Source organism: Gavialis gangeticus, unplaced genomic scaffold, assembly GCF_001723915.1.
Source record: "Gavialis gangeticus isolate Ggan-Ray unplaced genomic scaffold, GavGan_comp1, whole genome shotgun sequence".
Taxonomy (NCBI): domain Eukaryota; kingdom Metazoa; phylum Chordata; order Crocodylia; family Gavialidae; genus Gavialis; species Gavialis gangeticus.
The window spans coordinates 39007589-39021948 of NW_017728995.1; the positions used below are offsets into that span (position 1 = coordinate 39007589).

General features: G+C 43.8%; 1 long non-coding RNA gene across 1 annotated transcript in view; it reads right to left on the reverse strand.

Annotated features, from left to right (window-relative positions):
- Positions 1 to 10414, reverse strand: part of LOC109287839 — an 18404-nt gene extending 7990 nt beyond the window's left edge. Inside the window, exons 1-2 of the long non-coding RNA XR_002094973.1 lie at positions 10318 to 10414; positions 7521 to 7525 (exon numbers count right to left, since the gene is read on the reverse strand). This is a non-coding gene — a long non-coding RNA (uncharacterized LOC109287839). The remainder of the gene's footprint in view (positions 1 to 7520; positions 7526 to 10317) is intronic.
- Positions 10415 to 14360: the final 3946 nt, after the last annotated feature.

Below are 14360 nucleotides of genomic sequence, written 5' to 3' on the forward strand. Positions count from 1 at the left end.
ATCCCCCCACATCTTAGTGTCATCAGCAAACTTGAACAGGGTGCTTTGCACCCCCTCATCCAAATCACTGATGAGGGTCCCTGACCCTCTTTGCTGCTCTCATGACCCTTCAGCTATAGCTCTACTCCTTGGCCTTTGACCCCTATCTTTTGGGCCTTAGGCCTGTCCCCAGGCCAGCTGAGAGGGCCTTGCTTCCACTTGTCTCAATCCCCAGACCGCTAGTCTGCTTAATTCAGGACAGGTGTTTGCTGGGAGCCTAACTACAGCACTGCTGTTCAGTTCTTCACATCTCAACTGCCAGGATCAGACTGCTGCTCCAGCTCACACCCTGGGCTTATATCCTGCAAACCCAGCCCCCTTTGGGTCACATGATTGCCTCCTGCAGTACCTGAAGATGGCTCCATTTTGCCTATATGGTATATAAGGCATTTCTCATGATTCTGGGCTTTGCTGTTTGCCACATGGGGCTAGGAAGAAATGTTTTCCCCTCCTGCTGCTACATGTTAGGGGTTTGGGGGTTTTGGTTGTTTTTTTTGGTCCTTCCACAGAAGGTTTGGGTGTTGGCTGCAGCCAATGCTGGAGATTTTGACTGGGGTGTGCCCAGAGTTTTGAGTAAAAGGCCCCAGCCAAAATGGGGTCTTCTTGAATTGCTCAGTTCCTTTACCTTCATTGTTCTCACTCCTGCTCCACTTCTCCATTGTACTTCAGTAAGCGTGAATAAAGTACAAGTCACTTCATCCCCTTTCCAGAGTTCTTGCTGAAGTTCCATTCTCAGAAATAATTGCCAATATCAGCAATGTCAACATGTTAAGGATGCATAGTCTACCATTTCTTTTCATACTGGGGTCCTGAACTAATTTCAGTATGGTCTCAGAAAAATGAATTTATTAAACTGATGATTACACATCCCCCCAAAGAACTTGAAAAGCAAGGACAGGTCTGCTTTCTCTTCCTATCCTCAGCATGTACAGTTGTACAGAACTGAATCCATTCTACATTGATTGACAGCTCTGTGCCTCTCCATGGCTCTTTGAGATAATCATGTGGAAAATCAGTGCAAATGATGCATGTTTAATTGGGTTAGTACCAGAAATCCTGCATAACTAGACAACTCTGGAAGAAATCTGAATCTACTCTGAAAACCAACCAGCAAGTTCTGGCAAAAGATAGAACGCTCAAGCTTCACATAACAAACCAGCAAAATATTTGATGCCCAGGGAAAATATGAACCATTGAAATTGCTTCAGCTACTTTAAAGCTGTGGTATACAAAATGCGAAATTGTATTTTACCTCAGATATCGATACATTAAATATATTCATATTGTGAATATGAATCAAGAGAGGCTGAGTAACAGTCTAAATCCTTATTTGGTATAAATTACCATAGCTCCATTGACTAGTTGTGAAACTGCCCCTGTAACTTTTGAATAAATCCCTCTTTCTGTAATAAGCCTATTTCAGAAGTCAACCCAGATTTCCTATTCCTTACTTTTAAATTCTGAACCACAGTAGGTGCATCTATGCGTTCATTAATGTGCCACAGTTACTGCATATTAAGTTTAGTACTTAGTTAACTAAGTACTAAATCAATGCACAGTAAGTCACGCTACCGTGCAGTAGCACTGGCACATGGGTTTTTAGTGATGCTTACTGCTCAGTAGCTTAATACCACTGTGTGGTAGCCTATTAGCACAATTTTTGCCAGCAGACTACTGCGCAGTGTTATTAGGCTACTGTGCAGTTAACACCATGTGTAGACACATTTAGTATCTCCTGAAAATAAAAAATTAAAAAACTCATGTCTTACTGAAGCTTTCTCTAGATAAATCCTTTATGATGGGGCTTGGAAAAAAAACCCAGAACCCATTCTGGGAAATCTAGAAGGCAAGACAACAGGTTTTTGAAATTACCAGATTTTATTCCCTATTGATTCCAATACAAGAAGGAACACGTTTTAATGTTTAATAGTTGTGCTAAATGCTATTAGTGAATTTGAAATGTTTGCAAAATAAAACAGATATTATTTGTGAATCTGCAAAATTCTAAGTGTTTGAAAGCTTTGCCATGTAAACATTTAGGGTCTTCTCCCCAGACATTTGGATTTTCAGCATCAAGACATTTCTGTGCTGTTTGTTTCTAAAATATCTGAGGCAACAAAAAAAGCTCTTTAAGGTTAATAAGCCCATACAAAATAGTGTTGGTTGGGAGAATATTTATGCACAATTGTAATGGGCATTTCTATGGGAAAACCTGGGTGTATTGTCATTTCAAAAGCAGCCTGCTTTTCCTGCCCTGTATGTTTTCCTTCAATCTACCAATATTCTTGTTTCTACATTTTAGTAATATTTTTTACGGTTTGTCAGCAATCAGGTTCTGGTGAAAAAGCCCCCTTTAGTGAATAATGAAATCATTCTCACAGTGACTGTTGGATTTCAAAATTTTCTGTGCTCTACCTTTGGCTATGTCATTGTGCATGAGAAGCGCAAAGAATCTTACTTTTCATGGACCATAAATAAACACCCAATCCAACACTTCAGTACATTTCTAATTGTAATGCAGCGTATAGTGTTTCAGTGCACAATACAGATGTTTTCCATTATTATACAGAGAGGATACAATGATAGTTAAGTGTGTGTTTGCATTATAGTCACGGCATGAAATCATTATGTTCAGCTTTCCTGATTATATTTTTCATAAAAAGAAAAATCCTGCTCAACCTCAGTCTCTTTCCATAAGAAATAGAGCAGGAGTGGGTTACAGAAGAGCCTCCCCTAGAAGGCAGGGAGTCTACTTACTTCAAAGAAATGTAAAAGAAAAGAATACCGTGTAAATAGTGAAATGTTCTCATGCTACTCAAAAATGAATGTAGTGTCCATCAACAACAGATCTGATCTGATATACAAGGATGTCTATGGGCATGTGTATATGTTTGTGGGACCTGATAGACGATCACGTGGCTTACTTTAAACTGTGATCAGTCATAGATTAGATCCTACCTTATGCACACATTTGCCAGTGTCAGGATCTGTGCTGGAAATGTGATTTAAATAAGTCAGAGTAGAGGGAAGAGTGGGCAGGATCAGGGTGACTAGCTGATCCACAGGGAGGAATTAACAGGTTGGGAGGGGTTGGAGAGCTAAAAAAAGCCCAGTCAGCATTGGGAGGGAGGGTAGGAAAAGCTCAGCCCTTGTGCTGGGGTGAGTAGCTGGGCTTTGTCAGCCTTGTGACTGAGCTTCAATCTTGTACACAGATTGAGTTAGAAAAGACACACATTAGCTCAGTCTATGTAGTGCACAAACTTAGGTGAGTTAGGCCAGCCCTTTTTTCTGATCTAAACTCATAAAATGTATGTATGGTTCAACACTTAGATCGACCTAACCCTAGTTAGGTCGATCTAAGTGTAATGTCTGCACAGTCCTATGAAAATAGGTCAGACAGCTCTCACTCTAGGTCCATCCAGAAAAATACACTCTATTGTGGACATGTCTACATGTGCACTTTAATGCCCAGTAGTTTATGCTACTGCACATTAAAGCAGTGCATAAAAAAACTATGCTAACATGCTAATGCACAGTAGAATAGGCTACTGTGCATTAAGCCTCACCTAAAAAGCTTGTGCTACTGTGTATTTGTGCAGGCTACTGCACATTTATTAAGTTCCTCATATTGGAGGTACTACATTTAATGAGCATTAGGAAAAGCACATCAATGCATATGCCCTGTGTGCTTTAGGAGAGAGAATCTTCAGTGAAATATCTAGGTTTCCTCCCTGCTGACCTTTTGTCACTATTTAATCTATTCCTGTGACATTAGCTTACTAGTTCTTCTGTATCTTTACCTTTGACTATCTCTTTTCTTCTTTCCATACTTTCCTCTCATCCATTCAAATCAATACTGATCTTTTCTAGAAAAATGGGAAGGACTTGGGAAGGGAAGTGATCCAGCTGCCTGTGTCTTTGGTTTTCTGAGTGTTTGTTTTGTGGGCTTTGTGTGTTTGGGGTATGTACTCTGAGAAGCTGGGAGTAATTAATTGCTGCTGAGCAACTGCTGAGCATTGAGTGATTGTTGAGTGATTGCTGCCAAAAGCTGAAAGACTTGCCCCTCAAAAAAGGTGGGAAGGACCCATGAACTAGCATGCAAACTGCTTATCCTGTCTGCAGCACCTGGTCACTGGCTCCCTGGTCACCTGGGGAGTCTCCTTTTACACTCTGCTGGGCCTGGACTGGCTCTGTCCCCTTATTTGGTCATGCTTGGCATAAGGAAGTAAGGAAAAAAAACCCTTTAGGGCCATTGACAAATAGGCCAGTTCCAGGTGAGTTTGCTAGGGAAGGTCTGCTTGGAAGAAGAGCAGTAAGAGAGAGAAAGAAGATTAAGAGACCTAGGGAAATGGCTGAAGGATGTTGCAATGCTTGCACCTGTGAGGCTTCTGTCCAGGCAGGACTGCTCACCATCAATGTTGCAACCCAGGTCCAACACTGGCGCTGTGGGGACTGCGCCTTGCAGGTTCCTTCCAGTGATAGCCAGGTCGGGGAGTGCGTGCAGTGTGAGCAGTGCCTCCCAGTGGTGTCTCTCAGGGAACAGGCAAGAGAACTACAGGAGGAGGTGGCGAGGCTCCAAAGCATCCTCTGCCATGAGGTGTTCATCAGTTCACTGCTGGAGGAGACCTTCAGGACTGTGGAGGAAGAACTGCCAGATGCAGCGCTGGAGAAGTGAGAGGACATGGACACCCAAGGCGGTGGAAGGTGGAGGCTTTTGACTTCTGACAACAAGCAGAGACCTTTACTTCCACCTGCAGTCATTCATATGGAGAACAGATATGCAGCTCTAGCAGTAGAGAGGGAGGAGCTTGTTCCATTGGTGGAGGAAGACAGGCCAGACCTCACCAAAGGGGGCAAGGATTGAGTTGACTGCCAACAAGAAGTGACAGGTGGTGGTGGTTGGAGACTCCCTTCTGTGAGGGATGGAGGGAGCCATCTGCCAACCTGACCCATTGTCTTGGGGGTCTGCTGCTTGCCTGGAGCCTGGATCCAAGATATCACGGAGGGACTACTGAGGCTCATCTGGCCCTCCAACTACTAGCTCATGCTTCTTATCCACGTGGGCACCAATGATATTTCCAGGGGAGACCCTGAGCATATCAAGAGTGACTACAGGGCAAGGGTGAAAGGGTCTGGGGCTCAGGTTGTGTTCTTGTTGATCCTTTTTGTCAAGGAAAAGGGCTCAGACAGGAGCAGGTGCATTCCGAAGATCAACACCTGTCTGCACAGGTGGTGTCACCAGCAGGGATTTGGTTTCTTTGACCATGGGATGTTCTTCCAAGAAGGATTGCTAGAAAGAGATGGGATCCACCTGACAAAGAGAGGGAAGAGTGTGTTCACAGACAGGTTTGCTAACCTAGTGAGGAGGGCTTTAAACTAGGTCTGCTAGGATGAAGACCAAAGCCATGAGGTAAGAGGGGAAGTGGGAGACCTGGAGAAAGAGCAACCAGAAGGGGGCAACAAGGGAGGTGTGACGAAGGGGGCATGACTTATTAGGAAAGACTGAGGGAACTGAGCTTATTTAGTCTAGAGAAGAGAAGACTGAGGGGGGATTTAATAGCAGCCTTCAACTACCTCCATTTTCCTGAGCAGGGACCTGAACAGTCACCCCCCCTCTGGACCCCCTTAGATCCCATGGCAGGCGCACCTAGGCCAAGGGTTAGTGAGGAACTAGTTAGAGAACTTCTGGAAGGACTGGATGTATTCAAATCAGCTGGTCCAGATAATCTCCACCCTAAAGTACTGAGGGAATTAGCTGAGGTCCAGCAGGCACTGGGGAAGTCCATGTTCCCCCGCACACTACCAGGAGTGACCAGGAATAATGGTCACAAGCTGGCAGAAGGTAGATTTAGGCTAGATATCAGGAGGTGCTACTTCACTGTCAGGGTGGCTAGGATCTGGAACCAACTTCCAAGAGAAGTGGTGCTGGCTCCTACCCTGGGGGTCTTTAAGAGGAGGCTAGATGTACACCTTGCTGGGGTTGTTTGACAGGAGGCAGGAGGTCAGACTTGATGATCTGCTCAGGTCCCTTCCAACCCTAGAAACTATGAAACTACCTGAAGTGAAATTCAAAAGAGGATGGAGATAGACATCTCAGTGGTGGCAGATGACAGAACAAGGGTCAATGGTCTCTAGTTGCAGCAAGGGAAGTTTAGGTTAAATGTTAAGAAGAATTTTCTCACTAGGAGGGTAGTAGAAGCTCCATCCTTGAAGGCTTTCAAAAGCTGGCTAGACAAAGATTTGGTTGGGATGATCTAGTTGAGGATGGTCCTGCCTTGAGCAGGGGGTTGGACTAGATGACCTCCTGAGGTCCCTTCCAACCCTAATTTTCTATGATTCTATGACTTTTCCTTCCATTCCTATTCCAGTGTCATCCTCTTTACCATGTTCCCAGTTACGAACATAAGAAATTCCATGTTGGATCCACCTAGCCCAGTAACCAATATCTCACAGAATGCATCTACACATGCATTAATACACATTAAATTCAGTACTTCCATTGTAGGAAAATGCACATTAGCCTATCTTAATGTACATTAACTAAAGAGCACAGGGTGCCCATACATGAACGTGGAGGCTGCTGGCTTCTCTGGTGGTCCTACTGATTCCCTGTCGGTCTTCTCCTGCACATGGATCTCTTGCAGCTTCTGCTACCTCAGCCTCTGCTGGCCTTCCTGCTGGCTCCTTCTGTCCCTGCCCATCTTCTCCAGCTCAGAGATCTCCTGCAGCTCTGGCTGCCACCACTGCCACCGCTGCTGGTCACCCTGCCAGCTCTTCTGATCCCTGTTGGACTTCCCCCATGCTTCAAACTGGCATTGGGGGTGCTTGAACTAAAGCATTTCAAATGAGCCTTAATTCCAGTGCCCCTACTGCTATTTTGAAGCACGGGGATGTTGATACATGAGATGCTGCAGTTCTTTAGTTAGAGTGGCTCTTAGAGCCGCTCTAATTAAAGTGCCACCCCCAAAACCCCCGGATCACAAGTAAAAGTGCCCACGGTTTTTAAGTGAGGCTTAATGTGCATTAGCCTATTTTAATGCACATTAACTAAAGAGCACAGTTTTTAGGGACACTTAAATGCATATTAAAATAGGCAAATGCAGATTGAAATGCATGTGTAGATGTTCCCTAGTGCAGGTACTATGGTGGAGACTATTTATGCAGGGTTTATCCAGATCTGTCTCTCATAATATGTCCCTTACTCCCTTTCCCATGCAATTTCCAGGATTTTGAGACCTAAGAAATCCTAATTTGAAGGTTAGAGACCTACTAATATGTTTCAGTAAATAAAGTTATTGTTTTATGGTGTCAACTTTTAATGAATGCCCATTTCCAAAAATAAAGATTTTTGTAATCTCCCTGATTGTGAAGGCATGAATAACTAGCCTGGTTAACAAAAAATGACTCTTGTATGTAGACTTTTGTATGTGTAAACAATATATTAGATGCACAAAAGCAACAACTACCTGGGAAACTTTGACCACAACTGCATGTGGATCTTTGAAAAATAGAACCTAAAATAATGAAAAGAAAGGGTTTAGTGGAAATAGAAATGCAGGGGTCATGTATTGTTTATTATCCAGGCAGTGACATGAACAAAGAAAGCCTCAAAGCCATGACAACAGCAAGCCCTAGACCCAGTGGAAGTGAAACATGCCTGCTTTCTTTTCTGAATTGTATAAAATACAGAATTGAGTGCTAGGAGGCAGAAAAGAGTAAAAGACAATGACCACTGACTACTGACTTTCTGTTATTTTTAAATAGATTAAATGTAGTAGTTGAAATGGTTAAATAATGCGAGAGAGAGTGGTTTGAGCAGTGTCGAAAAACATTTTATGGTGAATCAGTTAAAACATCTCATAAAGCCAGTGGAAGGAGAAGAAACTCAGAAGCATGGGTTTGAGAAAAAGTGGAACGGAACATCAATGCTACAAGAGACGTAGACAAAATTGGGTGCATCTACACATATACATTTACTGTGCAGTAACCAAAATTACTGCATAGAATGTCTACACATCTGCATATGAATACCTATACTGTTCAGTAGATACAGTGAAAGATTTCTGTTTTCAGATTATTCACAAATAGATTGATTTTTATTAATGAGTTTCTTATTTACAATTTTTTGGCAAGTACATCATGTAAACATATTCAGCCTACAGTTCTTTCACAGGCAGGAGTCCAGACATCTAGCCACCACTTATTACTGGCTGTTTGTACATGCTACAGGGGTTTACTTCAGTTTAATTCTCCCTAAATTGAAGCGGTGGGTTTTTAAAACCCCGCCTTAATTTAAACCAAAGTAAATCCCCATGGCACGTACAGAAGGGTTGGGCCCAATCCTTACATGCCTCTTTAGCAGCAGGGTGTGGAGGGGAGGGTGAGCTGCCAGCAGGCTGAGCAGGTGCTGAGCTGGTGGGGGGCGTGTGCTTCCCTCTGTATGGCGCCCCCCCAGGTGGCACCTGCCCGCAGGCACCCAGCTCAGGTGCAGTGCAGGGCAGTGGAGAGCAGTGGGGATTGTCCCCCCACACACCTGGTTGGAGTCAGTGAGTGAGGGGCTTTTAAAAACAATTTTTTTTTTAAAGAGCCGGGATGCTGGGGCAAGGCAGGACAGCAATTGATGGGACTGGGAGAGTGGGCAGGGGTTGAGGGGCACTCAGGGGGCCTGGGGGAGCAGGCAGGGCATGGGACCTGGTGGAGGTCCCCCCATGGTCCCCTTCCCCCCTCCTCCAGCCCCCCCATCCTGCCCCCTACTTACAGGCACAGAGTCCGGGTCCAGCTCCCTGGAGCGACAAGCGGGTACTGCCCCAATCTCTGAATCTCTCCAAAGCTCTCCGAATCTCTTCTGAGTTGATTAAGAAAGTTTTTAATCAATTCGGACCTTTTTATTTGTCTCCCAATTCAATTAGGATTTGGAGATTCAGCCGCTAAACCGGTCTGAATCTCCTTCAAATTAAATCAGCACCCAAAGCTTTGCACAGCCTTATTGAACATGCTTATTTCCTTCAGCATCTCTTGATATAACTTGCTTGCCAATCCCTTTAAAATCTTTGCCACTAACCTCTGGACTCTGTAACATCTCTGTGTCCTTTTTAAAATGTACACCCACCCTAAAACTGTACACAGTACTCTAGATAAGGCTTAAACAGCGGCAAGTGAAGAGGTACTAAAGGGAGGATATAGGCATAGCTTAGGGGTGGGCAAAATATGGTCTGCAGGCTGAATCAGGCCCATGAGGCCATTCTATCTGGCCCCCAGGGCCCCTAAAAAATTTAGAAAATTAATATTGATCTGTCCTCGGTTCCTGTAAAAAATGACAGGAACCAGGGGCAGTAGGACCCAGGGGAAGCCCGGTGGGCTCCCGCAACAGCAGGGCCCGCCGCCCCCCCCCCCAGCTGGAAGCTCCAGCATGGCTTGGGACCACGTGACTGCACTGGCACCAGAAACTCAGGTATGGGAGGGGAGGGCAGGGGAGGACCCTGGGCAGGGAAGGAGCTAGTGTGGAGTGTGGGGAAAAACAGCCCCTCGCCTGCCCCGTGGCCCACACTCCCTGGTCACACTGGCTCTGGGCTCGCCTGTCAGGGTTGCATTGCAGCGGCAGCAGCTGCAGCCCCCTCACCTGCCTTGCTGGGCAGTGTTTGCTGCTGCTGCTGCTGCTGCCCGCCTGGAGCTCGCACACTGGGCAGCCCAGAGGTGGCAGTGGCAAACAGTGTCTGGTGCAGTGGAGCTGCAGCTGCTGCTGCTGTGTGCAGCCCCAATAGGCAAGCCTGGAGCCAGTGCAGGGCTGGGTTACAAGCTGCTGCTAAGCGCAGCAGGGAAAAGTGGCCCCTCCCTGCCCCGTGGCTGGTGCCCCACACTGCAGCCACTCACAGCCTGCATGGGGCTGCCTGTGCCTGCTCAGGACAGCCCCATGTGGGCTGCAAGTGGCTGCAGCAGGGAGTGTGGGCCATAGGAGGGACCACTTTTCCCTGCACTCAGCACCAGCTCATTACCTGCTGGTGAGCATGGAGTCAAGGCTGCCCCCAACCTGTACCATGGGGCTAGGGGACACTAGGAGTGAGCGGGTACACAGGGCCCACACTGGTGTCCCGGGACCAGTGCCAGCAGGGTTCAGAACAGGGCAGCAGGAGTACAGGGTTCCAGCCAGCAGGGGGTCTATGGAGCCAGGTCAGCTCCCCACTCTCCCTGCTGGTGCAGCCCAGCCCAGCTCCACAAACCCCTGCCAGCCTGCAGGTCTGGGCCCCATTGGTGCTGACCCTGGCCCATTGGTCTGAAAACATTGGTGACCAGGGGGTAGGGTGCCTGTTAAGGGGCAGGGCTACCCATGTGGCCCTCAACAGCTTGCCAAAACTGGATAAGCAGCCCTCCACCCAAAATAATTGCCTGCCCCTAGCATAGCTATTCCTATATTTCACTATGGGTAGTTTCTGTGCTTCTGCCCTTTGCTGGTTGTCCCCCCCCCACAGGAATTTTGATTGGCGTGTGCCAGTGGTTTGGCTGGGACTTGAACCTGGAGGTTCCTGGCTAAAAGGTCTTGTCCCTATGCACAGGGTCAGACCAATCATTGTATTTGGGGTTAGGAAGGAATTTTACCTTAAGGTCAGATTGGTATAAATTACGGGGGGGTTTGCCCTCCTTTGTAGCAGGGGGTGTGGCCCTCTACAAGGGATCCCTTGAACATATTAACAACCTTTTTACAGAAGCAGAACATTGGCTGCCATGGTCCCCCTGCTTTACCTGTGGCAGGTTAGGGTGTTATGTCTTGTGTTATGTCAGGGTTGACAGTAGTTTTCATGAAGAGTTTAGATTATTGATTATTTAGATTATTGATTTGTATAGGCTGTTTTGGATATCCTGATCCTGCCTCAGGCAGGGTGTTGGACTAGATGACCTCTGGAGCTCCCTTCCACATATGATAAGTCGAATAAGTGGATACTTCTCTATGGGCTCCTATACATGTGTAGGGACATGCTCTGATGAGACTGAATCGAGTTTGCTGGAGCATGGAAATTACCATGCTCCAGCAGGCTCCAGTATCAAGTAATTGCTTTCAAATTTAGTTCACTTTGAAAACCAAATTTCAGCCCAGCTGAAAACTGGCTTAGTTTCTGATCATTTATCTGTGCTTTTAGAGCAAATATTTTTTAGGAAAGAATTTCAGAGGCAATGATCTCCATGTTTCTGATTTCTTGATTCATACTGAAGTGGCTTCAATTAAACCTGCAATTGCTTTCCAGTTACACTTTGTCAACATGTCTCAAAGAGATTCTTAAGGCTCAATCTCTAGATCCAAGAACCTATATTAATATCCAGGAACACTTAGCCATTGGTTTCTTCCCTGGGTCTGCCAATAACTGTGTTAGGTATTGTTAACACTGGTAGGATTGTTTTTATGATGTGGACTGAAATCATGAAATAAAGGGACACTAAAGAACAGAAGGCTTAACAATAATATTATGAATTGTGTAGACTGGAAGTATTTGGACCTCTGGCTATAGAAACCATAAGAAGCTGCATGGTGATGTACACACTACAGGAATCCAACAATTTTTAACTGTTGTCATCAATATACTCTTACTGTGAACTTGTTCACAACTAGACTTTTCAGTCTTAAAGGAGTCCTACTAAGTATACGTGAACTTTTCAGTTCTTATTTTTCTTTACTTGAACTAATTTTAGTGGAACTGTGTGTTAGATTTAGAAAAAAATAATTTTATACTGTTACCTGTGGTCAGCATTTCATTATGCTGGTCAGATACCAATGCTGGGCATCATGAAAAACAGCAAGCAGTACTTTCTTTGAAGTCTAGAGAATAGAAAAATAGCATTCCAGGCTTAGAATACATCAGCTGTAAACATACTGCATACCCACAGGCAATTACTGTACATTCTGTATGTCAGGATAGCTTGCTGTATTATTAAATAACTTTCTGAAAACCTAATTTGCAGGACAGCTATATGATGTGAAAGGGAAAAGAAAAAGATTAGGATAAGACTTTCCTTCAGTCGACACTGATGGCTGGGGCTTTCAATATCCATTAGGATCTAGACAGGTGCCTTCCTCCCACACATACATACAAGGTAACCATACAGCTAATATGTTCAAAGTCATAAAGAGCACAATACTACACTCTAGCCTATTAGGATACTAATTTGATCTCTAGCATCCCCTTATTATAAAACACACCATAATAAGTGTTTCTTTGATAGGAAGCTACTGCACTTTGGTTTACATCTTATTTGAAGCTTGGTACGGACATTTTAACAACATTTATTAATCTATTGCATATAATACGAATAACATAGGTCCCAAAAGTAGTTCTACAGACAGACATCTTAATACTTGCTTGTTCTGAGGGAACTACCCCAGTAAGCAGTTTTAACAGTTTTGAAGCAATTACCAATATAAATGACTGCTTATGTCTTTATATGTGGACATCTGCTGAATATTATTTAAGTACTGCTACTTAGGTGCTTAGTAAAAGGTATACATAATAAATAAAATCCAGGTAACATAAGGGGTGATGGCCTGAAACTGGAACTTGGAAAACTTCAACATTGACGTGAAAAAATTTTTAACTATGAAGTTCATGATTTGATTTATGAAAATTATAGAGACACCAACAAAAGGGTCCAAGAAAATATTGGAAGTAAAACTTAGAGAAAGAGATTACAAAATTATCCCATATGTACTGGGTCTGAATTTAACAAAAGGTTCCTTAGCTCTTAAATAATATATAAAGAAAATTTTAAATGGTCTGTCAAGAAAATGGGCAGAGAATCTTACAAAGCCATAACTCCTTCGCCTGTGAACCAACTTGCGGGTATGACTTTCACTTTTTTATTTGGGTATTATTTACAAATCTAAGTTGCGAAAACTTGAACATTTTGCAACACCTTTCTATCATTCTATCATTTCTATCATTCTATCAATACTTTTTAAATAAAGGACATCTGATCCATGGACCAACATTTTCTAGGCAAAACCTGACAAAAAGCAGAGCAACTACATTTACAGAGTTTTGCCTCTGTGTGTGAACAGGTGGGACTGTGAAATATGAGGGCAGAAGAAAGAAACAAGATATAACTAAGTGGGATAATAAAAAAGTGTATTTCTTATGCTGCTTTATTTCTTGCACCTAACTGGCTTGTTGAAGACAAGAATCTATATTGTACTCCACTAGCATGTAATGTAATGAGTGGGCACCCATGCATACCAGGGAAGTCTGGAGGAAGAAGCAAATTGTGGGTAAGGAGGATGACTGTGAAATCATTGGCTTGGTGAACCGAGAAGAGTAATGCTATTTCTGTTAGTCCGATAGGAAGTTTCATGATGGGAGAATCAAAAACCCAAGGCCCACATTCTCCAGTAATGTTTCACAGCTTCTACTATAACTGTACAGGTCTACACCATCCTGAATCAATGGCTGTGACATAATTTAGCTAAAGTACTTGTAGACAGTTGTAGGCATCATAAGAAGTCTGGACTTAATTCTACATTTTGTCAGAACTCTGGCTGAAAAAGATGAGCATCAAAGGCACTGCAGCTCTCCAATGTAGAGCCATCTAGTCCTGTGTGCAAGCAATTTTAAGCTACAGTGCTGCTTTGAGGTCACTTAATGACCTTATGTCAGCAGAATACTACCCATAGCTTAGTTGTGCTCTACCATATATCCCCTTTCCATTACCAGACCACCACCTATGCCCCTTACTTCCTTGTATATTAGAGACAAGAGAAAGATGGGGAAGCTTGCATACCTTAACACCAGCAGACATGTCCTTTGCACAGGCAAAATTCTCTGTTGGCCTTCATTGCTCTGCTTTGTGGCCATTTATATAGCTCAAAATGGCCTTTCCTGACCAGAGAATCTGGTCTTCTGTTCCCTTCCAAAAGACTAAACTAAGACAGTGTGATTCAAATTGCATGGTGTTTAATTACATATCTGCTACCCTGTTATAAAATATAGAATCAACTACCTGTTCATTATGGGCCAGATTCCAATCCCCATAATGGTATTAAATAGCAGATTACTGTACAAACAGTGCAGTGGATCTCGGTGGAACTACTTCTAATCATCAAGATAGAAAGGATTAAAATCTGCTTCCACATCCCATTATATATACTTAACATAGACATACATCAAAAAATCACGTAAAACATATTCCAACTATATACATAATATAATCTCACTTAGTAGGATACTTTTTCTCTTCTATATTTGACTGTAGGTAAAGTCATTTTATGCATTCTATCCTGTCCTGGCTATGAAAAAGTAAATGCTGTATTACCCCAACTTAGGTAACCCTTAGGATAATTTTTT